This window comes from Homarus americanus, unplaced genomic scaffold (assembly GCF_018991925.1).
Source record: "Homarus americanus isolate GMGI-L3 unplaced genomic scaffold, GMGI_Hamer_2.0 scaffold29703, whole genome shotgun sequence".
Lineage (NCBI taxonomy): Eukaryota > Metazoa > Arthropoda > Malacostraca > Decapoda > Nephropidae > Homarus > Homarus americanus.
Window position 1 is genome coordinate 28,999 of NW_024718832.1, and position 23,360 is coordinate 52,358.

Here is a 23,360-nt window from a genome sequence, read left to right on the forward strand (position 1 = left end):
ATGCACTCTCATGTCTAACAACGGGGCACCATAAAAGAAAACGTAACTACTAACGGTATAGTCTCAGTACAACTTCGAGGACATACTGTAGCTTAAAACGAGACAGTTAAACAAGGTCTTACACACAAACACACCTTGAAGAATAAGAGACCTGCATAAGACACTTTGCATACTCCGGCCTTGATGCACCCAGCACACATTATGGTAATGGCGTGAATAATGTGGTCCAGCACCTTACTGAGAAGCTGTGTTGGTCCACGTCAATATTGGGGGTCCATCAACATTCTCCGGTAGGTGAAGAGTGTGTGTGTGTGTGTGTGAGTAGGTACAGCAAGTGATTGGGTAAAGTGAACCTTTATCCACATCGAAAACAATGTACCAATTCTCTCACAATATACCATCACAACTGGATCTAACCAATACAAATAATGAAATAATAAAACAATAAAAAATATGTAAACAAAACTCCAGAAATCTGTTTATTGAAAAAGATTAAAACAAAATATCGAAAAGAACCATTCTAATATCGCTTTAGTTAGTCCCATCATAAGTATTACTAGTTACCCCAAAAATCTCAAATAGTGGTAAAAGAAAACGGATCCGATAGTCGGCCATAGAGAACGGACAAAATTAAGGATATACTCTTCCTTTTTAGACTTGACCCAAGGCGCCATTATCTACCGTGTAAACCCTACCACTAACAGAACCACCTACCAAGACTCGATTGATGCAAATAGGCATACGTGATAGAGAGATAAATAAGAGTAATTTAACATACGACAATCACCATTATTTTCTTCTCGATGTTGTAAAGGAAGACAAAACAAACATCACAGGGGTACTTACTTTGACGCAGCAGTCGTCACCATCTCGCTCTCTTGTTTCTTCTCTCTTAATTTCTCAAGTTCTTTCCTCTCTTGCTGTGCTTGCTTCTGCTGTTGTTTATATCTGCAAAACATGTACAGCTAAAATCTTTCTCACCCAAATTCTTACTGTATCATAGAAAAAATATAGACAAATTATTATTTATCAATACGAAGTCAGTGATATGGTGAAGATTAACCACCTTGTGCTACCTGAAGGAGGTTTGAGTTGAGTTAGGTTAGGTTAGCCTACGTTAGGTCAGAACAAGTCAGGTTAGGTTAGGTTTGATTAAGTTAGGTTTGGTTTGATGAAGTTAGGGTAGCTAACCTTCAGGTGAAATAAACTGAAATATCTAATCCACATATAATAACTCCCTGCAAAGTGACACCATAACAAACCGAGAAAACTATCACATGACCTAAAAACTGTACAGTAAGGTATCACTAAACTTCGCTGTAAGAATACGGAGAGAAGAGAGCATTAGCTCTGAGGGTGCAAGAAGGGTACAGTACAAGGTAAAGTTTGACAACACAACATACATACTGTAATATCGTTTCTCAGTTTTGATCTTTTCTTAATTTTTGTATTTCTTTATGGTCCTTTATTATTATTATTTATTAATTCGTGTTATTATTATTATCATTATTTTAATATTATATTTTTAATTTTGTATTTTTATTATAAATTTATTTATATTTTATTTTTATTTTTTATTATAAATTTATTTACTATGTATTATTATGATCATCATCATCATCATTATTATTATTATTATTATTATTATTATTATTATTATTATTATTATTATTATTATTATTATTACTACATTTTCGCCTCCCAGACCCCGATGTGGGTCAGTGACCTGTGCCCGGGTGGGATAATCCCAGTAAAAATAAAACAAATTCTAAACCTTCACTCATCATAAAGTGACGAGAGGAAGAGGAAGCATCAGTGAACAAAATATATTATCAATGACGTAATAAAATATATGGATCACCTTAACGCTCTCTGTGGTTAGGTTAAGTTAAGTTGGTTTGGTTTGGTTTGGGTTAGGGTTTCGTACTCTTCTCTCCTTCAAATTTCCTAAATAATGTAATGAGTTACGACTTACCTGGAGAGAGCAAAGAAGAGGGAGAGGATGGCCTTGAGGTTACCGTCTTTAATGTCCTTGGCCGTGAGACCGTCCAGGGCCACCCCGACGCCCGACAAGTAGGCCAGGGACGACCCGATGTTCTCCAACTGTAACAGAAAATGGATATGTCAGTTTTTAGGTGTCGGGGGTAACTGCATCAAAATGGACACACATACCCACCCAAAGTTTCTATCAGGGAGGAAATTATATTTTTTTTTTTTACCTGTTTAAAATGATCGACAAAAATCAGAACTTGCGGGTTGTTTAGGTACCAGATGTAGCGCCATGGTGTGTGTGTGTGTATAGTGTGCAGTGCAAAGTTGGCTCCCGTACGTCTGGGGAGTCGTAATACAGGAGGAACAGGTTGTGTTCTTTTGTGACGACTCCCCAGACGTGATGTGACGTGAGGAGACGAAGGGAAGGGGAGGTCTCTACAAGAGCTGGACACAGGGCAGGGGACAGTTGCACCAACATAAAGTTGTGTGAAATTAGAAATATTAATCTCTGAATTCTGTTACTTTGCATTTCTTTACATTAAGTTGACATGTCATTGAGATAAACAAATAAAACATTATTACATCCTGTCTACTATAGTGTGTAGACATAAGTCATGTTCATCATGTCAACTTTGGGCCAAACCTGGACCATGACGAAATATGCCTTTGCATGAGGGTAAATGGTATTTATATGCGGTTTTTATATGCTACTACAATATACTACTGCATACTATATTATGGTGTAAGTATGTGTGTAATGATCAGGGTACTAAACTCGGTGACTGGACAGATATGTGGCTGGTCAAACTTGTCTTAGAATCCGAGGCACCACGCCAACACCATAGCAGCACACTCCATAAAGCTTAACACTATACTGACGTCTCTTACACTTTGCTTGACGATGACTAAAGTGTTAAGAGTTATGCTGTGTAACCTTCCAAGGTACAGTAGCGTTTCAGCCTTACATTGTACACTGCAAGACGATAAATGACTGAAAAGCGTCCATACTACATCAATTAATCTATATACAGTAAACGAAAAGAATGGATTCACAACGCTGAGTGTACCAGTCGGAAATGTCCCCAACTGTACCTTAGTAAGACTATACCAACACAACTGCTCATTACCGGGCGAGATAACTATCCCAACCGGACCACCTGAGGTTAGACACCCCCAGCTTATTTAACATAAAGATTAACCACCCTAATGATAACGTAATATAATATATTCTAAGCTAACCCAACTCCCCCAAGCAGCGTGAGGATAGTTAATCTTCAAGTGAAATATGTTAGGTGTCTAATATTAAGGTGATTACCCCCCCTCCCCCACCCCACCCAAAAAAAAGATTGGGGATGCAGTAAAAATGGAAAGAACTCCTTTTTACCGAAGATGAACCACATTAGCACAGTCATCCATCATCACTACAGACGTGGCTACCGTCAACATGTTCACCACCTCCGTTATTAGTCTACAAAATCCACTACAGGACGTTCATGTATTAGCTAATAACGCCATAAAGATTCAACCACGGATGCCTCGCCTAAAAAAAAAAAGCCTCTCGCAGCCATAAAATTAATTGGAACTCTGCCGAAGAATATTAATGAACAGGGAGGGAGCCGCCGTCATTGTGCCTCCTTACGGAACAACACCAGAGTCAAGTTTTGCTTACGAGGGGACTATTATGTAAGAGGGGGGGGGGGTGTAGGGTCGTGTGGCCATTTCCTATACTTATAGCTGACCTAGATGGAGCCTACGAGTATAAAGGTCGACATATAAGAGAATAAGATACACTATATAACCTGGGATATATCTTTTTTTATCCCTGTTTCTTGGCCACAACCTTAAGGAGTCACTGTTGGTGGTGTCGACACTAGGGAGCCGTCCGCTATGAGTCACTGCTGTTGTTTTTGTGCTTGTAGTCTGTCTGTCTGTCTGTCTGTCTATCTGTTTATCTAGTTTCAGGTTGGGTTTCAGGCTTGATTTAACAAGTATAAATAACATTATATCAACACTTGTTTTGTATCTCTGAGACTTTAAAACTGTCTCAGAGTGTTTCAGTGCTAGAGGCGCCCGCCATCTATCCCTGTCGCTATTATCATGTTACCAGGTCAAAGTTTCCCACTCATCATGTTGATGTAAAACTTCCAAGATCACTTAAGATGACTCTCTCTCTCTCTCTCTCTCTCTCTCTCTCTGTCTCTCTCTCTCTCTCTCTCTCTCTGTGTGTCAACGTAGCAAAGATGACTATCATCCGTCTCCTTGACTGCCTCCTGTTTACCAAAATAAACAAACAAACAAACAAACAGGGCGCGAGTGACTGCCGGGAGATGATGCCGTGGAGAACATAATTATGTTAATTGATCATCTGGCGTGTAAACTACCCCAGAATATATTAATAATAATGTCTACGGAGGGTAATGTATACTATAGCAAACATACACTCCGGGAAATTCACAAAATATTAATTAAAAATACAAGTTTCAGAGAGGGAAGCTTTTAACTGGCAGTGAACAGTATAAGTGGCTGTACCCGCGTGTGGGAGAGGTCTTGGCCGAGGCGAGAGGGAGGGGGGAGAGGGGTGAAGGTCGTATGCTAATTTCATATTCAGCACGATAAAACTTTCTCTACGACTCCTCAGGGGTTAGCTGATACTCTACCAGGCACTCTTACGTTTATCTCTCCCTCGACTCTTCATTAACGACAGAAGCCCGTGATAAGATGGCGTATTTATACTAGAGGGGTCATCAACTCGTGCCAGTGTCGGTCTGTTTCACTGAACCTTTGTTGAGGCGAGATGAGGCCACCAAACACTTAAAGACATCTAAAGTAAATGTTGTGAGGGAAGGGAAAAATATCACCACCTGGGCACCTGCTGTAAGAGGGTTCAACTGTTCACCTGGCAGAGTCATAACCTGTGCTACTGGGAGACTGGGACCTCTAGTGCTTGATGGGTCTTTAATAAGGAACTAAACTAACTCAAAGTATACATGAAAGAACTCCTTCAGATACATTTTGTTCTTCATTCTCAAACTAAAAAAAATGATCTGATTCCTGGCTTGAAAGTTACACCTTAGATCATCACACACAACCAACTCTTGTAGAACGACACCCTCCAACAGCAGGGAATTAGTCCATTGTTATTTACTCACTCTCTCGACGACCACAATTTCACCTCCTGAAAAAATAAATACTAACACGAGAATCACAGTGTAAATGTATACTGAGTCTTATTACTGTTTGCAAGGCGACTCATCATCCTTGTTAATAAAAGAGACGATCATTTAACTCAATACTGGGGAGGAGGGTTGGGGAAGAGTGTTGGGGAGGAATGTTGGGGAGGAGTCTTGGGGAGGAGTCTTGGGGAGAGGTCTTGGGGAGGGGTCTTGGAGAGGAGTCTTGGGGAAGAGTCTTGGGGAGGGGTCTTGGGGAGGGGTCTTGGGGAGGTGGCTTATTAAGGCTAACCAATGGGCAGCATCTTGTTGTGAGTGACAAAAATGTACCTAGCTATACTTTTAAATTGGGATTATGTAAAGATTAGTGACCTCCAGGTTAGGTTAAGCTAGGTTAGGTTAAATTAGATTAGGTTAGGTTAGATTAAGTTAGGTTGGGTTAGGTTAGGTTAGGTTAGGTTAAATTAGATTAGGTTAGGTTAGATTAGGTTAGGTTAAAGTAGGTAAGGATCGGGTGAAATAAGCTGGGAGTACTAATCTTCAAATGATTTTTTACTCGACAAAAATGTTTCGGTAATAAGAAGTAATCAACTATATGAATCAGTGAACCAAATGAATCAGTAAACCATATGAGTTAGTGAATCAGATGAATGAAACAGCATCTGGTAGTAGTGCGCTGGAAGTGACTGGACCACCCGAGTGAGCCAACCCACTATACATATGACTACAAATCCGACTTTAATAGCTCACCCACAGTGCGATTAAGACTTGGGACGGTGACCAGGCCAGCTAAATCCTCTCTCATATCAAAGCCCCGAGACCCGTCAACATAACCCGGGCCAGGACCAGATGTTTAATTACAGGTGAGTTATAGGGGTTGAAAGTCCTCACGCAGATGTTCCGAAGCACCTCTCAGTGTCCCTACATTACCCATACATACATACAGTACACCTTCATGAGGCAGCTTGGCTATTTCCACATAGGGGTGACTATCTACTCCACATACAGTAGACTGGGTATTCCACATACAGCAAACTGACCTCTCCACATACAACAAACTGACCACTCCACATACAGCAAACTGACCACTCCACATACAGCAAACTGACCACTCCACATACAGCAAACTGACCACTCCACATACAAGACTGACCACTCTCCACATACAGCAAACTGACCACTCCACATACAGCAAACTGACCACTCCACATACGGCTGACTGCCACCTCACATTCACCCACCCTTCCCCCCAGTAGACTAATAGTGTCATTAAGAAGTGAGCAACAAGTGAGGCAAGAGTGTGTTGTGATGGACCTAACTAACCGATGGTTCTTAAGCTGGTCGTTAAGTGATCGTTAAAGTGGTAGTTATGACGAGGTGATGGAGTGATTTGAATACACAAAACACCGACCGGCTGATGTTCTTTTGTGTGTGTGTGTGTGTGTGTGTGTGTGTGTTCGTTCAGGTGTGGATGTGTGTATAGACAGAGGCGCATTAGGTTAGATACAGTTATAAGACACCACCTTGTGTATGTATGATATTCTAATGTAAGATTGACCAACTGACTAACTAGCTGTAAGAGAGAGAGAGAGAGAGAGAGAGAGAGAGAGAGAGAGAGAGAGAGAGAGAGAGAGAGATTCAGTAAGTGAGTGACTCTATTATGTGCGTAGTGTGTGCATCGAGTATAATACACTTATACATGTACATTATGTACTGTAGGTGTATAACTTGAGTTCTATGGCAGAGTGCGAGAAAGCTGGCCAGTGCGACAGTAAACGAGGAGGGACTCAGTGTAAAGTGCGACAGTAGGCGACAAGTGTAAGGTGTATCTGTTGTTAATATGAGGGACCGGAAGGAGACAGTATCCGGTATATAAGACGGGAAGGAGGAGAGAGGGGGGGGGTCACTATACGGTAGCCAGCTCGAGGTAACTAGTGTGAAGAGAGGCAGTACCAATACCCAATTCAAGAGGGTCAATTTGAATACCCAATTTGAGAGCTCCAATACCAATGCCCAATTCACGAGGGTCCAGTATGAAAGAGTGGCCACGATCAACGTCAAACTTAAGAGCCTGACAATAGCAAATGGACCCCAGTTAGTTGACACCTGTGGACATCATCACTCATTTATAGTGACACCTGTTATTGTGTCGTGAGTGAGGGACCCCACAAGGCACTACCAGCATCACCACTACCACTAGCACCACTACCACCAGCATTATACCAGCACCACTATACCAGCACCACCACTACCATCAACATCATCCTTTCTACACCACCACCACTATCATTCTCTTCAATTACCACCACCAACAACTATTCAGCACTAACAACATCACCACCACCAAGACCATCAGCACCAACATCCTCCTCACCACCACCATCAGCACTCGTTCAGCACCACTAGCACCATCATAGTCTCCCTGTTAGTGGGACAATGTAGCGTCAATCTCCGCTGTTTGGTGCCACAAGTCCCTCTCAGAGCGACAGTGTGACAGGTGCATTGTGTGTCTCAAGGTACAGCCGTGTCAATGTTATCCTCTTGTTGTGGCGATGATGACGTGCGACTGATATCCTGTTTGTTGATTCAGGTTCCGTCGGTTACTTTAGGGTCCGTATGTAACTTCAGGGTCCGTTGTCTGTTGATTCAGGGTCCGTTTGTCTGTTATTTCATGGTCCGTTCGTCTGTTACTTCAGGGTCCGTTCGTCTGTTACTTCAGGGTCCGTTTGTCTGTTATTTCACGGTCCGTTCGTCTGTTACTTCAGGGTCTGTCCGTCTGTTACTTCAGTCAGCAAGCCAACCAGCCATTCACCCAGCCAGCGAATCAGCCAATTAACCAACTAGCCAATCAGCCAGCCAGTCAACCAGTCAAGTACAGAGCAATTTATAATACGTTGTGGTGATAAATGGCTCGCTGTATGTCACCGGGTTCAAGATTCTTAAATGAACTGACTTTTACTTTTTAGGCGATGGTGGTGGCAGTTGTAGCAGCTGTAGTAGTAGTAATGATTTTTGGAGTAGTAGTAGTGATAGGAGTAATGTTAGTAGTGATAGTAGTAGTGGTAGCAGTTATAGTAGTAGTAGTAGTAGTGATAATAGTAATGGTAGTCGTGATAGTAGTAGTGGTAGTAGTGATAATAGTAATGGTAGTCGTGATAGTAGTAGTGGTGGTGTTGATAGCAGCGGTAGTAGTAATAGTAGTAGTGGTAGTAGTGATAGTAGTTATAGTAGTCGTGGTAGCAGTGATAGTAATAGCAATGGTATTGGCACTACTATCGTTATCACCATTCTCATTATCAACCTACCATAATTATCCAACCAGGAGCAAACTCGGAGCAACTGTTTTAAATTAGACAAATTTAGATTTAAGCGGCGCGAGATAGGTAAACAATGGTTCGGAAAGAGAGCAGTGGATGAGTGGAACAAGTTACCAAACATCATCATTAACTTGGACACGCTTGATAGCTTCATATATAGATTGGATGGATATATGAGAGATAGGAGTTGGGTGTAAACGGGACTGCCCTGCATGGGCCAATGGGCCCGCTGCAGTTTCCTCCATTCTTATGTTCTTATCCCCAAGTTCATTATCATCAGTATAAATCATATTAATCATCATCATCATCAATATTTAACTTTCATATTTTGATTCCCACGATAAGAGTGACATGACAGTAATAACATGACTCGTCTCTGGCGGAAGTGATGTGACCTTTGTAACAGTAAGACCTGAACGAGTTTGTGAGAGTCGATACAGACACAACTGGGGGACTTGTACTCATGTTACAAACTTGTATGTCTGTTTATACCTTCTCCCACTACACACAAGAATGACAACTGGTTGGGTCATTGTCAGGGCATGTCTACCATTAAACAGTTCCCTCAATAACCTCCATCGCCCCTCACTCCCTCCTTTCCCTCTCCTCACTTCTCTCACTAGACTAAACACACCTCAGTACCCTCCTACCTTCCAACCCACACACTCCTTCAGTATAACCTTTAATCTTTTTCTCCTCCTTCTCATGCACAATCCCTCCTCCCTCTCACACCACTCATGTACAATCCCCCTTCCCTCTCACTCCATTCTCTCCCCCCCCCCTCACCCTTACTTACATCAAAATAAGTTAAAATAAATACCAAAATACGTCAAAGCTCTCAGGTGTCAGGGAGGCGTGGCCACATCCCTGTGTTCTCTTGTACACAATTATTACTTCAAAGTGTTTACGTCGCCTCTCAACCGTGGTGGAAAAAATGACTACAACAGGGAATATTACGCGAACTCCCCCTCTACCTTTCTCTACTCCTCTCCCCCTTCACCTCCCACCTTTCCCATCCTTTACCTCCCCCTCCCTGCACCCCCCACCCTCCCGTAATAAGACACGCCAACACTCTTGATAAGTGAACAATAAACAAAACACATCAAGGTCTCTGAACACCAACAAACACCTTCACTTAATTCTCCCTAAAAATATAAAACATTTCCATCTAAAACCCAAAAATGTATCAGAGTAAAAAAAAAAAATGTGTATGCCAAGGAAAATAAATACGAAGGTCAATTATCATCCACTTTCTAAACACTTTGCAGCCGTTTTCCTAGTCGTTCGGCAGTTAGCGCCCCATACATGAATGGGTTTCTTAAACGCCTTTCTGAGGACTCTTACACACCAGTCGTACGCATCATTGATCCGTACGACTGGTGTGAGAGGCCTCAGAAGACACCTCTCAAAAACAAGCACCTCTAAATAAACTACTAAAAAACCTCCAACAGATCTCAAATCTATCTTAACATGGGACCTCCTTGGAGACCTCCCAGGACATCTCCCAGCAGACCTCCTAGCAAATCTCCCAGCAGACCTCACAGCAGACCCCCAAGAGTAAATAATCTCCCAGCAGACCTCCCGCCATACCCCAAGACATCTCCCAGCAATACACAGGAAGCAGACTGTCAGAGAGCACCAACGAGGATCGCTAATTGCCCGCCCGCCCAAAGGCTCCGCTGCGACACAGGAAATTAGGATATAATTAATGAAGTTTGTGCCTGTAGGAGTGAGTCACGGGACCTGGGGGTAACTTGCTCCCTCCCTCCCTCCCTTCCCTCCTTACCTCGTTCCCTGTCTCCTTCCCTTCTTCCCTCCCTTCCTCCGGCACTTCCCTCCTTACCTCGTTCTCTGTCTCCTTCCCTTCCTCCCTCCCTCACTCCCTTCCTCTGTGTGGTGTTAGTGGTGGGTGGTGGAGATACAAGGTTGTGGGAGAGCTGGGGTGATGGGAAGGATGGGGTGGTAAGGGTATGAGTGGGGATGGGGGGTGATGGGAGACTACGAGTTAGAGGGGGGGAGCAATTAGGACATAAAATTAGAGGAATGGGGGAAAATGATGATGAATGAATGGGGATACGTGAAGGGCTAGCTGGGTGAGTGATAGTCGTGGTTATGAGAGAGGGGGGATGTAATGGGTGATAATGGGTGATGGTGGAGAGAGCACGGGGATAGTGGCAAGGTAATAGGGTGGTGGAACTAAGTGGTGGAGAGGGGATAGTGGACGTATAGAGGAGGAGAGCAAAGGAGTCAATGTTTGGTGGAATAAGAACAAGTAATAGACACAAGAAAGAAAGAAAGAGAAAGGTGTAAGAAAGAAGAGGGGAAGGATGAGGAAGGCGAGAAAAAACGAAGATAAATAAAAAAAAGAAATGTGTAAGAGAGAGAGAGAGAGAGAGAGAGAGAGAGAGAGAGAGAGAATGGGCTCAATGGTCTGTGCAGTTAACAGGATAGACAAGATCTCAGTGCCACACCCATCATGCCAGCGGTCAATGTGTCACTCACACGACAGTAACAGTGCCATCTTCCCACGCTTCCTTCCCCTAATGACTTTATTGTTGTTTTTTTTTAGAAACCAACAATCTCAACCAATTTACACCTTTAAAAACTATGATAATTTCAACAACTTTACTTTATTCGACACAAAAAACAATTTCCTCTGATTTACTCTTTTATAAACCAACATTCTACACAAGTTTGCTTTAAGAGAGGAAGACAGAGGGACACACACACACACACACACACACACACACACACACACACACACACACACACACACACACACACACACACACACACACACACACACACACACACACACACACACACACACACACACACTACCCTAAGACCCTCGTAAATAACAACCTTGATCACAGTTACTCGCCAAGATGAAACACAAGGAGACGGGTCAGACATGAGGGGAAATAAGAACTGCACTACTACATGCTGATGAACTGATAAGGAGATAACAATGTAGAGTTAATGAGATAAGGACAGGGGTGATAAGACCAGGAAAGACGAGAGATAGAGAGAGATAAACAAGGAAATGTCACACAGATGGTTGGAGATAATTACAAGGCCAGGAGATAATTCCCTCAGGGTATAATCTCCCTCACCCTGCCTGTCACTCTCTCAATTAGTCCCATAAACTGTGGAACAAAAGAACAGCTGCCAATGGTAAGTATATGTTATCATGAACACGGGGAAAAAATTACTTAGAGAGAGAGAGAGAGAGAGAGAGAGAGAGAGAGAGAGAGAGAGAGATGAGAGAGATGAGAGAGAATGTAGATAAAAAAGCTAAAATGATACTTTCTTTCTTTTTTGCTTTAATTACCCGTATTATTAAGAACCGTTTAGTATATATTAACGTCTATGAGAGAGAGAGAGAGAGAGAGAGAGAGAGAGAGAGATCTTTAATAATCACTGATATATTAATGTTCACAAAAAGTAATACCCTAAAATACATCAATAAACCAGAAATATAGTCACCAACTCTCCCCTCCTCTCACTAATACAGCCATGACCACCACTCCAACCCTTCACATAATCTTACAATAGGCGCATCATATGTCTCCCCCCCAACACGTGAAGACATTTAGACATTCTTATACCATCAGTGAGGAGACGAGACACACACACTTCAAGACATGACCCCTCCAAAAAGTTTCTCTCACATGACAAAAAAATAAAGAGGAGGGGGAAGGATAAGAAAAGAAGAATCACAAATTACAAGGGACGGCACAGCAACTTCTGTCACCACCATGGTCGGTCAAGAGTCTGGGCTATATATTGTGTGTGTGGATGTTGACACCGCTGGGAGGGATAGGTTACGACCCCACCATCTATCTATCTATCTATCCATTTATCTATCTATCTCACCACCACCACGACAACCACCCATACTACCCGTGCGCCGACACAAACCACACACAAGTTAGCCATCATTACCCACCACTCAACTCCTGGACTATCATGACTACTACCACCACAACAACACGAACGGTAACGACGTCTCAACAACCACAACAACCACACGAACGGTAACGACGTCTCAACAACCACAACAACCACAAAAACCACACGAACGGTAACGACGTCTCAACAACCACAAACAAACTACTATTTCGCCACATGACCGGTAACGACGTTCCACCACAACAACGACGACGATTACGAGGCTTAACAACTACAGAGGCCGTCATGCTAAGTTTCCCTTGAGGAAAAACACACATGTCATCAACACACAACGACGCTCATTAAGGCGGGAAATGGTGAGAAAATACGAAATGCAAGAAGACGGGAAGTTGGTCATGAGGAATGTAATGAGACGTAGTTGGTCATGAGGAATGTAATGAGACGTAGTTGGTCATGAGGAATGTAATGAGGCGTAGTTGGTCATGAGGAATGTAATAAGACGTAGTTGGTCATGAGGAATGTAATAAGACGTAGTTAGTCACGATAGAAAGGATTATCTGGTTATATGAATAATATATAGTGCTGGTGGCGACCTGTTAAGAGGATGCAACGATGAATGACGACAAACAATTTAAGTGGACACTCACACGTACACCCACATACACACCCACCCACATACACACCCACCCACATACACACCCACCCACATACACACCCACCCACATACACACCCACCCACATACACCCACCCACCAATGTCCCACACCCACACAAAAGGTTCCGCCTTGTGCATATATTAATTACTTTCAATAAATTCTTACACGTGACCTCGCAGTTAGTGGAGGGTCGGGTAACAGACTGGGGGGGGGTGAGGGGGGTGGAGAGGGGGCTGAGTACCACAGTGACCTAATGAGTGTGTAAAGGATAAGAGAGAAAGAGGAGGAGGGTATAGAAAGGAGAGGAGGGACGGATAGACGAAGAGTGGGAAGATAGAAGGGTTGATAAAGTGTGGAAAGAGAGGGATGGAGGAAGAGTGGGGATAATGAAAACGGATAGGGAGACGTGAGAAAAACAAGCGCTTGAGAGAGAGAGAGAGAGAGAGAGAGAGAGAGAGAGAGAGAGAGAGAGAGAGAGAGAGAGAGAGAGAGGCAAACCCACCCTAACCATCAATCTTTCTCACCAAGTCACTTCATTCTACACCAGGACGCCTCACCAACTTGGGGGTCATCATCATCATCATCATCATCATCATCATCATCATCATCATCATCATCCAGGACAAAAACAAATCAACATAACCCACCACGCTTGTTGAACTTTCCACCATTACTGAGCCACTTACAAGCAAAAACATTATATTTATCTTTATCTCTCTATTTAAATAATTGTCAGTCATAAGAAGGTAATGGTAGTGATTATTATTATTGTTATTATTTGGTGCTCAAGTTTGGCCTAGTTCTTCAAAGTAATGGACAGACATAAAATAATCCCGATGTAATAATAATAATAATAATTTCAAGAATGTAAAATAAAAATAGTAATAATAACAATAATAACGATAATAATAACTAAACAAAAACATTACCGCCAGAAAGCTAAAAGCAAATACAAAAGCTAAAATACCTAACATATACGTCACCAGCACACCAGCACCTCAACACACACACACAGGTAAACAAGACTCCCTCCAGGTGTGGCATTAAGATAAACACTCAGGTGTGACATACCCACACAGGGGCAGACGGTAAAGGTGGACAAGTGCCCGCCGCCCTCCTCCGCCGCCGTGCCACACTGAAGGCCGAAGAACCGTAATGAGAGAAAGTGGATGGTTATTGAACTCAAGTCAGGTGTATGATACCTGGATAATATGTGTCGGAAGGGTGGATGGACAGAGGGGGGAGTGGGGTGGGGGAGGGGTGGAGGAAGAAGGAAGGGAAGGGGAAGGAAAGAAGGAACGAGGAGGGAGTGAGGAAGGGAAGAGACAAGAGGAGGAGGGGGGAGGGGGGTACAATTAATCAACGTTCTACACAGGTCATCTAAAAATTCGCATCAGGTAATGTTTACGTGGCCTTGACAACATGTGAAAGCGTCGTATTGATGAAGCCTTACGGGGCTGTCGATACACCACGCGCCAAAGTCTTATAACCTCTTTACTACTCTCAACAAACTGTTCAAGAGAAGTATTAGTAGTTAAAACACCACAAGAGCGATCGTTCCTCACACTCAAGAGGCTCCTTCGTGTCTCTTATACCCAAGACGGATCTCACCTGAAGAAGACCTCCCAGTTTATTTCACCTGATTATTAAACACCCTAACGCTACCTTGGAGGGGGGTTAGAGTTAGCGATACGGTTTTAATTATCAGGTGAAATAAACTAGGTATCTAATGTTCAGGTGATCTCTAAGACTCAAAAAGAGATGGACACTCGTGTCACCTCACAGCTGCGAGTTAGATTCGAGTTAATTTTATTGACCTTGACGCATCAACACTTTATCGAGGGCGAGTCTCGTCAGCCACCAGTATAGCACCCTGGAGTACTGGGGTCGAGGGGCAGGGAGGGCTGGGCTGTGCTCACTCCACCATCTTGGATCAACTCGGTCGTGTTCACTCAAGCGACTCACTGGGTCATGGCCGGAGCAGAGAAAATGGGAAACAGGTACACTGAGAGGGGAGGGAGGAAGGGGGAGGAAGGGAGAAATGGAGAGGGGAGGGAAACGAAAGTCACCCGAGTTGCCTAATTCTAACTCTTAAAATATATATCCCAATAAAAACCTCTTCTTCCAAACACCTCAAACACGCGTCTCATCTCAGTAAACAAAACCACCAAACACAAAACCATCCTCAAATTACTGACAAAAGGCGCGTTAGAGGTGACCAGGTGTGTGTGTAGTGTAGTACGCAGGTGGCACGTGAGGCAAGAGGTAGCTGGGAGCGGACAGGAGAACCAAGTACTGCTAACTCCGCCGCGGTGGGACTGACCACCTCCTTTACCATGGGTCCAGATGAGGGGTGAGGGGGGGGGGAGGGATGAGGGGTGGGGGAGTAAGGATATATAATGCATGTATCGTGGTAGATCCCCCCCCCCATCAGTGGTAGACAGGACAAAGTGTGTGAGGCCAGGAGGAGGAGAGATGTGTTGGGTGCAGAGGACCGACACACACACACATCAGAGTGAGAAGAGGTGGAGAAGATAGAAAACAGAGAGAGAGAGAGAGAGAGAGAGAGAGAGAGAGAGAGAGAGAGAGAGACTACCAACAGAGATAAGACTCACACCAGTAGCCTCAAGAGCCTGTCATGTTGCAAAAAGCCACCCACCCCTTATCAACTTTCCCTTCCTTGCAAAATATAAAGGAAATACCTGAGTGGGACGCACCTACTGTACACACCTGTTGAAGAGAAGACCAACACACAGACCGAGAGACCAAACAAAGCTGATCAAGAGATATTAGAAAGTGGAGAATAATACAACATACTGTAGACTTAGAATCAAGATGGTGAGACGAATCAATTTCCACTCAGCGCAACTGAACATAATCGTAAATAGTGGTTCAGATGGTGTGGTACAGTGGTTCAGATGGTGTGGTACAGTGGTTCAGATGGTGTGGTACAGTGGTTCAGTTGGTGTGGTACAGAATAATTCAGATGGCCTAATAAACATACAACACACAAGGACTCACAGGTATATATACAGGTAAATTCCTTCTCAATCCCCACACACACACACTTTAAAAGGCATGAAGAAATAACTCACAAATCTACAGTATTCAGCATCTTGACCCCAACTGTCTGAGGAGGCGCGTTCAGAATGACACTTCCACATCAGTCATACCATCAAAGTTCTTCAAAAGGTTCAAACGGGTGCATCTATTTTTACAGTACAATCCTCTAAGAATCGATTTTATTTTAGCGTCAAATTTTTTCTGTTTTATGGGTCGGTTCAGGTTGGGTTGGGGTCGGGTTGGGTTAGGTCAGGTCAGGCAAGGTTAGGTTAGGTTGTTGGTAATCTGGTTAACATTTAAGACTCTCTCTAATTAATCCCTATTCAGCGAGCTGGAGCAGAACTAACGTAGGCTGACAAGGGGGTGAGGGACGTGGCTCTTTATATAAACTCACAGGCTGGAAATTTACACAACGTATTGTACATGGTGAATGGGTTACTTATACTAATTCCTTCACTACAGCCTGTAGCTTACAGTTTTATAATAATAATAATAATAATAATAATAATAATAATAATAATAATAATAATAATAGTCACAATCACAATAATAACATTAATAATTATAATAATAATAATAATAATAATAATAATAATAATAATAAAAATAATAACACTAATAATAATAATAACACTAATAATAATAATAACAATAATAATACTAATAATAATAATAACACTAATAATAAATGATAAATAATAATAATAACAGCAGCTCACAGAATCACCTCATACCACCCTCACCTCACTTTCACCAGGTAGAGTAATAGGGAGGCTGGGTGTCCTATGCCTGCCTGGCCTGGTGAAAGGGACAAGCGGCAGGAATGTGAGGGATTAATATGACGTACACACAATATCACAGGTTGAAGCTGAGTGATGGAAAGTGACAGTCTCATATAAGGTGGGGAGGGGAGAGGTGGTGGTGCAGGGAGTGTTGTTGGTGCATGACTCATACTGGTTAATGTATTTATAATAACAATAAAAACTAGCAAATGAAAACAACATTACTAATAATATGTGTAAGTTATTTGTTTTTATAACGAAAAAAATGATGCTACTACATAAAAAACTACTACTAATAATAATGATTATAATAAAAATAATAACAACAATAATAATAATAACAATATATAAATAATTCTCACCAAAATCCGCTGCGTTAATACCAACACAACCAACAGACGTCTGTCTTCTCATCCCATATGAGCTGTTTGTGGCCGAGTGGTGGGTGAGTGTTAAATGGACCTAATGTTATCATCCGAACTGACTGACTCACTAACTCACAGACCGAGTAACTCATTGACTGACCGACCGACCAACCTACTGACGGAGACCATTACACTAAAAATTAGCATCCAAAGTGTATTACAAAATATAGTTCAGATATACACGACACACCATAATATAACCTATCCTAACTGTCTCCTTTACACAAATTCACTAAACAATAAAACAAAACTAATTCATTAAAAACACCAAACACTTAGAAAAACAAAACACCAAACGAGAATACTACAGGAGGGGGATAGTGAAGGGGGTGACAGTGAGGGAGTGAGCAGTGTCCTGGGCTAGGGTCGTCATCATCGTCATTATCACCACCACTAACTCATTATCCCTGAACATGACACCTCTGCTTGGGTGGTAATGAGGTCCCTAAAGAGAGATTACTGACACAATTAATGAAGTGTGAAATACGGGTGTAGGTGAGGGAGGAGTGGTGGGGGGGTGGTGGAGAGAGAGGGAGGAGGGGTGGTGGAGAGAGAGGGAGGGTGGAATAGGGGAAGGTAAGAGGGGTTGAGATGGAGGAGGAGAGGGAGGTGTGGGGCTGGTGGAGAGGGAGAGAGGGAGTGGTGGAAAAAGGAGGGAGGGGGGGTGTGGGGGGTAGAAAAAGGGGGAGAAGGAGGAAGGGTATAATAAAAACCAAATAAAACCCACTGATAGTATAAACCACCAATGAATTAAAACCAGATCGAATACACCCCCTAACAGCTTAAAACATCGATTATATTAAACCCATTAAAACCCTAAACCACAACATCTCACTCAAGTTCATCATTTACCTTATAAACCGACTCATCAACACAGGTGACTCGGTGTCTCATTAAGTTAACATCCTACCTTTATGTTCAAGCAAGAATTTCAATTAAGACACACACCTGTGCTATTAACTCACCCAAAAAGATGAACAAAATAAAAAACTTGTACTCGTTGACCTGTGAAGCGTGTTGTTGTGAACCGGTTCCTTGGGAGGTTTGAATGTTAATCAGTCGGGGTTCGCTTCGTTTATGATGATGATTCGCCGGGGTTCGGTTCGTTTGAGATAATGATTCCTCGGGGTTCGGTTCGTTTGAGATGATGATGATTCGCCGGGGTTCGGTTCGTTTGAGATAATGATTCCTCGGGGTTCGGTTCGTTTGAGATGATGATGATTCGCCGGGGTTCGGTTCGTTTGAGATAATGATTCCTCGGGGTTCGGTTCGTTTGAGATGATGATGATTCGCCGGGGTTCGGTTCGTTTGAGATAATGATTCCTCGGGGTTCGGTTCGTTTGAGATGATGATGATTCGCCGGGGTTCGGTTTGCTTGAGATAATGATTCCTCGGGGTTCGGTTCGTTTGAGATGATGATGATTCGCCGGGGTTTGGTTTCGTTGAAAAAGCCGAGTCGAGTCGTTGAACACCGCTGAGTCAAGGCTGGGTTGCTCGGGCGTTGAACACTCACTGGGGAATGTTGCGTTTAACTACAGTAGGTGGGCAGAGAATTGGTGAATGGGTGGATCAAAGAGTGGGAGGTGGAATGGGTTATTGCGTGGGTGGATGGACAGAGTAAGTGGGCGGTTAAATGGGTGGCTGGGCGGTTAATTAAGTGGGTGGGCGGGCGGTCAAAACTAATCAAAATAAAAACATAGTCACAATATTCAATAAGAGTCAGAAAAAAAGACTTTAGAAAAAGACCACATACAAAGACTCTCAATTACCACTTCCTGAGAGAGAGAGAGAGAGAGAGAGAGAGAGAGAGAGAGAGCGGAAAACTGTCCCTAAACGAAGGCTCTTTATGATGCACCGCTTCTTCTTCCTCTTCATCTTCTTACTCTTCATATTCTTTATCTTCCTCTTTCACCTCTTCTTTCTATTTAATTTATTCTTAATACACCTTCATCTCCCCTAACCTTCCCTCACTACCCCAACATCCCTCTCACTTTATCCCTCATTCCCCCAACACATCCCTCATCCCCGCAACACATCCCTCACAACACAAAGTTTACACAAGAAGAAGGTTAAGTGGAGGACCTCGCCTGGTGGACGTAATAAGAGGAAATGACGCACTTCTGTCAGCTGCTGTATCACTTGGTAACACCCCCCCCCCCACCTCACACACACACACACACTTATTCTTAATATTTTCGAAAAGTAGAGTGAGGTACACATTCACAGCTGGGTGGACTGGGGGTGCTCCGAGCAAGAACAAGCCCTTGGAATTAGAAGCTTCGACTTCCTTATAATAATAATAAAATATAATAATAAAATAAAATAATAATAATAATAATAATAATAGTAATAATAATACCAATAAATAGTAATAATAATAATAATAATAATAATAATAATAATAATGATAATAATAATAATAATAATGATAATAATAATAATAATGATAATAATAATAATAATGATAATAATAATAATAATGATAATAATAATAATAATAATAATAATATATAATACTAATACTACAATTAATAATAATAAATACAATAATAATAATAATAATAATATATAATACTACTACCATTAATAAAATACAATAATTATAATAATATTAACAATAAAAATAATAATAATAAATAACGTCAGTGCTAATGACCTCGTTAACGATGTGACTAAACGCTGGTTGTTATCACTCCTGGCCGTGACGGACTCGGGTTGTCACAGTGCAAAAATTACCCTCGATCTACCCTTGTTAAGACCCTTATTTAGGGGCCTGGAAGACGCCCCATAATACCGCCCCGCTACATAACCTCCCCATTACCAGCTTCTCCCCTCTCCCCCTCCACACCAAGTCTCTCTTAATGGAGGTGAATTATATAACGAGAGTAAATTGGCACGACCCACGACGACGAGGATGATGATGCCGCTGGTTGAAGGGGGTGACTCCTCCATTTGTGTTTGCTGCGGCAAGCTGTCGGCTCCTCGATTATATTGACTCCCCCACACCACTTCAATCATTAGGAGCACCTCACGACCCGCCACTTGGGCCGTTAAATAAACCCCCTGAAGACGATGGCGAGATGATAAGTAAAGAAGGTAATGTATACACAGATGAGAGAAGAATAAATAGATTAAAAGAGTAGGGTGACAGCACGCGCGTGTGTGGTGAAGCAATCTGCGTGCAACAGGTCGCCAAGTGGAGGAGGCCGGGAAGTGGCTCGTGGTGCTGCTATGGCCTTGACAAGTATGTAGGGGAGACACAACACTCGGGGGTGGAAAACATGATGTGAGGAGCCCTTGTGATGGTGTGTGGCGGTGACGAGGTAATAAGCCAGGATTATAGTGGGTATCAAAGTGTGGAGACGGTTTACAGGAGAAGACAATCCGTGAGAGTTAGGGAAGGAGATAGTGAGAGATAGGGAAGGAGATGCATAATGAGAGATAGGGAGGGAGATGGAAAGTCAAGGATAGGGAGGGAGATGGAAAGTCAAGAATAGGGAGGGAGATGCATAGTGAGAGACCAAGAGGGAAATTAAAAGTGAGAGATAAGGAGAGGGATGCATAGAGAGAGAACAGGAGGGAGATGTACAGAGCAGGAGAAGTATGCTGCAATGTTTACCGAGGAAGCATCGTGTGGTTGAGATGGTTATCAGATGTTTAGCGAGAAAGACAATAGTGTGAGGGAGGTGTAATGTTCTATTAGCAAAGCAAATATATCTGAAAGCTGTGAGGTTCTTAGTGGACGAGTGAGTGTGTGTGTGGGGCTGATGAGGTGTAAACAGACTGGCTGTCATCGCTAGTTGATAAGGTTAAGAGGCCTCATGAACATCTCTCTAGTTAAAAAAAAAAAACGAACGTACGACGATGCAGCTGAACACAAACTAAGCGGCAATGAAGGCAGTGAAATATATCTAATAAGACAAAGGAGACGTCGGTTGGGACAATACGTAGAAGACTTATCTCCCAAACTACGGTCTCGCTGAAACACTACAAGAGCCGCGTGCCGCCCCATCCTTGTTCAACATGGCGGCAGTGACCCCTCTGTCCTGTACCAACGTTTTCATTCGGATTCTCGCCAGTGTAGTCGACAGAACAAACACAACCCTCTCCTCCTCCTCCTCCCCGCGGCTGTCGTGGTGAGGTGCGGTCGGCCACGGTATTATCACAGTAAAGGAAGTTAATAAACAAATCACGGGGCCTTCTCCACGTTGTTTGTCTGACTGATCCCCGCAGCTCGGCTTTTATGTGTCACGACCAGGTTATGGCTGAGCGGTGGGGTCGTCGACGGTGTTGGGGGAGGATGGAGGGTGCTAGACGGTGTTCGAGGAGAGATGGAGGGTGCTAGGCGGTGTTGGAGGAGAGTTGGAGGGTGCTAGACGGTGTTGGAGGAGAGTTGGAGGGTGCTAGGCGGTGTTGAAGGAGAGTTGGAGGGTGCTAGGCGGTGTGGTGTAAAGAAGTAGGTTGCCGACATGGTTCTGGAAGGTCAAGGAAGGGAGGGGAGGGGGGACTGGCAGGGGGCTTGACTTCAGTGGGTCAAGATGTGGGGTTGTCGACGTGTTTCTGAAGGGGTCGAGGAAGATGTTAAGGACGGGGCTGCAGGGAGGAGGTCTTCGCTAGTGTTGTGTTGACATGTGAGATTGTTGACGTGTTCTGGGAGGGCGCGGATGTTGTGTTGTGTAGAGACATGTGTGTGTGTGGGGGGGGGGGGATTGTCGGAACGTGTCTGGAGTCTAAAGGTGGTGGTGTTGATGACGGTATTGGTCGGTTGTTGAATATATTAATAGTCCTGTGTTGCAAGTTTTATTTTAGTCTAACCTTACAGTATTAATACTTTCATTGTTCATTAACAAAAATAATAAATTAATATCACATAAACTTCATATTCTCAATTACCAAAACTACAAAAAAATATATATAATTTCTCAAGATGTACACCCAAATTAACCCCAACATATAATAAAAAAAAATTGTAAATATATGAATATGAAAAGTTTAGAAAATATTTACACATGAAATGCATCAACAGTCGAATGGTTTTATATTATTTGTAAACATATGAGTGCCATCCTTGTCAGGCCCAGTGCCACCTTCTCCCGCCCACTAGTGCCATCTGTCATTTCCCCTACCACCTATCCTCCCCACAACCATCTGTCACTCCCCTGTAGCGCGTGTCATCCTCTGTGTTATGTGTCACGGGCGGCTCTGGTATCACTACACATTAAAATAAAGTAAACTACAAGAACACCTCAGTCACCCCTACCACTCACCCTACCTCCCTACCACTCACCCTACCTCCCTACCACTCACCCTACCTCCCTACCACTCACCCTATCTCTCTCCCTCCTCCTTTCCTGAGAGAGAGAGAGAGAGAGATTGTCAATAGTTATAAGTGTGTAAATATTCACCTGGATGACCTCGCGCTCCATTTTCACCTGTTACCTGTCGTGATGAGGGAGGGAGGAGAGAAAACGGAGGGAAGGAGGAAAGAGGGAAATAGAATAGAGAGAGAGAGAGAGGAGAGGGACAAGTAGAAATTGAAGAATGGAAAGAAATGATGAGAGAGTTGGAGGAAGAGAAGAGGTGGAGGAGGTGGAAAAGATGAGGAGAGGGAAACGAGAAGTTAAGGCAAGCGAAGGATAATGAAAAGGGAGGAAGAGGAGTATGAGGACGAAGAAGGGTGAGAAATTGGGGATAAAGAGAAGGGAGAAGGAGAAAGAGGGAAGGCGAAGGAAGAAGAGCACAAGAAAAGAGACACGAAAAGGAACCAGAAGACGGACGAGATAAAGAAAGAGAGAGAAGAAGAGATAAAAGAAGGAGAAACAGCAGCAGGAGACAAGAACATAAACACAGAACTAAACAAGGCTTCAGGTTTCTCATAAGACCCTGAACCTAACTGATGAACATACATACATACATACATACATACATACATACATACATACATACCAGTTCAACAGCCATACAACTCTAGTAATAACCAACTAGAAAGACCAAGAACTGGTTATATTTACGTTAACACTGGCCAGATGAAAGTTCTGTG

General features: G+C 43.0%; 1 long non-coding RNA gene across 1 annotated transcript in view; it reads right to left on the reverse strand.

The window, feature by feature from the left end:
• Nucleotides 1-803: 803 nt before the first annotated feature.
• Nucleotides 804-23,360, reverse strand: part of LOC121859836 — a 95,149-nt gene continuing 72,592 nt past the window's right edge. The window contains exons 2-3 of the long non-coding RNA XR_006087738.1: nucleotides 1,976-2,103; nucleotides 804-948 (exon numbers count right to left, since the gene is read on the reverse strand). This is a non-coding gene — a long non-coding RNA (uncharacterized LOC121859836). The remainder of the gene's footprint in view (nucleotides 949-1,975; nucleotides 2,104-23,360) is intronic.